The 2,924-nt window shown below is 54.2% G+C and overlaps 1 pseudogene; it reads left to right on the top strand.

The window, feature by feature from the left end:
* The first annotated feature begins 904 nt into the window (after positions 1 to 904).
* Positions 905 to 2,247, top strand: LOC129026597 (serine/threonine-protein kinase 25-like; annotated as a pseudogene).
* Positions 2,248 to 2,924: the final 677 nt, after the last annotated feature.

Here is a 2,924-nt window from a genome sequence, read left to right as displayed (position 1 = left end):
TATTTGTATGGTTGGCTTAGAAACAGTATAAGAGTAGTGAGTCTAGGTAGGCTAGTATTACATAATAACAATTTATAGGACTCATTAAACATTAAAGCTTCATCCTAAATTTCACAAGAGGCCAGTGAAGGAGGGCTGACAATTTATGTTTTGAAAAAATTCACCCAGGGTGCTCTCAGGTAAATGATTGCAGACTGTCACTCATGGAAATGAGACATAACAGTTGGCTGCACTATACCTGTGGGAACAAGGATGGTAGGAAGTGGAGGATCTGAGAATCTTTAAATGGTGGAGTGAAACTGACTCTAGTGATATTCTATTGTTTCAGAATGAGAGATGAATAGCTATGCCTTGATTTTGACATTAGCAGTTAGATTTACGGTGTTGCCAATTACTGTGAAAGGAAACTTAAGTGAGGAGTGAAATTTGCTAAGTAAGGCACTGCATTGAATTTATACAAGAAAGTAGTTTATTGGTATTTAAACTTTTCAAATTGCATTAACATTTTTGCTAATAAATGCCTGTCTAAAACATGCGATGTAACTTTCTCTGATGTCTTCATGACACTTCAGCATTAGAAGACAAAAGCTCTAAAACCCACCATGTAAGTGTAAGAGCGTCTGGTTGGGGGGCGGGGACGGGAGGGGCGGCGAGACCCCTGGCGCCTGGGCTTTAGGCCCGGGCATGGCGGGGCCCCGGCGGCCTGGGGGTCTCCTGGGGCCCCCCCTCCATGGAGCCCGCCACCCCGGAGCTCCGTCCCAGATGACTGAACTGGGCACCAAGCGCTCCTGCTGTCCCTGGCAGTGGACTGACGCGGCAGGGGCGAGCCAGCCGGCTCCGCGCCTCTCCGCGGGATCCAGACGCCTCCAGGGGCTGCCGGCGGAGGGTCTGACGCGGCGTGGGCATGGCTCACCTCCGGGGACTTGCCAACGAGCACTCTCGCGTGGACCCTGAAGAGCTCTTCACCAAGCTCGACCGCACGGGCAAGGGCTCGTTTGGGGAAGTCTACAAGGGCATCGATAACCACACGAAGGAGTTGGTGGCCCTCAAGATCATCGACCTGGAGGAGGCCGAGGAGGAGACCCAGGACATCCAGCAGGAGATCACCGTCCTCAGCCAGTGCGACAGCCCCTACGTCACCCGCTACTTTGGCTCCTACCTAAAGAGCACCAAGCTATGGATCATCATGGAGCACCTGGGCGGCGGCTCAGCACTGGACTTGCTTAAACCAGGTCCCCTGGAGGAGACGTACATTGCCACGATCCTGCGGGAGATTCTGAAGGGCCTGGATTATCTGCACTCCCAACGCAAGATCCACCGATACATCAAAGCTGCCAACGTGCCACTCTCGGAGCAGGGGGACGTGAAGCTGGCGGACTTTGGGGTAGCAGGGCAGCTCACAGACACGCAGATTAAGAGGAATACATTCGTGGGCACCCCCTTCTGGATGGCGCCTGAGGTCATCAAGCAGTCGGCCTACGACTTTAAGGCTGACATCTGGTCCCTGGGGATCACGGCCATCCAGCTGGCCAAGGGGGAGCCTCCATCTCTGACCTCCACCCCATGTGCGTCCTGTTCCTGATTCCCAAGAACAGCCCACCCACGCTGGAGGGCCAGCACAGCAAGCCCTTCAAGGAGTTCATGGGGGCCTCCCTCAACAAGGACGCCCGATTCCGGCCCACCGCCAAGGAGCTCCTGAAGCAAATTCATCACACGCTACATCACGAAGACCTCCTTCCTCACCGAGCTCATTGACCGCTATAAGCGCTGGAAGTCAGAGGGGCATGGTGAGGAGTCCAGCTCTGAGGACTCTGACATTGATGGCGAGGGGGAGGACCGGGAGCAGGGCCCCATCTGGACGTTCCCCCCCACCATCCGGCAGAGTCCACACAGCAAGCTTCACAAGTGGACAGCCCTGCATGGCTCACAGAAGCCTGTGGAGCCCGTCAAGAGGCAGCCAAGGTCCCAGTGCCTGTCCACGCTGGTCCGGCCCGTCTTCGGAGAGCTCAAAGAGAAGCACAAGCAGAGCGGCGGGAGCGTGGGTGCGCTGGAGGAGCTGGAGAACGCCTTCAGACAGGCGGAGGAGTCCTGCCCCGGCATCTCAGACAAGCTCATGGTGCACCTGGTGGAGCGAGTGCAGAGGTTTTCACACAACAGAAACCACCTGACATCCACCCGCTGAAGCGCGCTGCTGTTCAGATAGGAGACAGAAGGTCCTTTGTTTTTGCTCTGAGCTCCATAAGAACTGTGCTGACTTGGAAGGTGCCCTGAGCTGTGTCGTGACTGCAGGGACACGTCAGATCCTGTGGGCCTCACATGCCAGGTCACCGTCTCCTTCCACCCCTGCAGTGTGCTGTTCTGCAGGTCAGGGACATTCCCTATGCCCACTGCCCTCCTCCCTCTCCTGGCCCAGCAGTAGAGATCACGGAGGCTCCAGGAGCCGGCGTGGCCCTCATGAGCTACGCCTGGGTCTTCTGCAGACTCACGCAGCCCAATGGCCGCTCAGACCAAGGCGCAGAGCAACTACCAGGGCAGCTCTGTCTCATCCTCCGTGAGGTGGGGAGAGGCAACAGGGCAGCCCCCAGAGGAGTGCCCTGGCCGCTCTCCTCCCGAGGCCCATGACGGCCATAGATTTGCCTTGTGGTGTTGGATCAAGTACTGTGTCTGCTCATAAGTACTTGTGTATTCCAGAATGTTTTGTTTTTTAAGAAAATTGAATTTACTTGTTTCCTTAAATATTCTGAGGTTAATATGTTAGTTTTCATAGGACATTGAGAGGCCCCTGCCACTTTCAATAAAGACCTGACTTGGAAAAAAATAAAAAAAAGAGTGTCTGGTTAATAAGACTTAAGGGGGATAGATTGGCCTACTTGGCAAATGACACAAAAATAATTTTATTCATCACATGGTGTGGCCTATAAAAA

Source organism: Pongo pygmaeus, chromosome 16 (assembly GCF_028885625.2).
Source record: "Pongo pygmaeus isolate AG05252 chromosome 16, NHGRI_mPonPyg2-v2.0_pri, whole genome shotgun sequence".
Classification (NCBI taxonomy): domain Eukaryota; kingdom Metazoa; phylum Chordata; class Mammalia; order Primates; family Hominidae; genus Pongo; species Pongo pygmaeus.
Note: the sequence above shows the minus strand (reverse complement) of the source record. Positions and strands in the feature narration are given on the sequence as shown.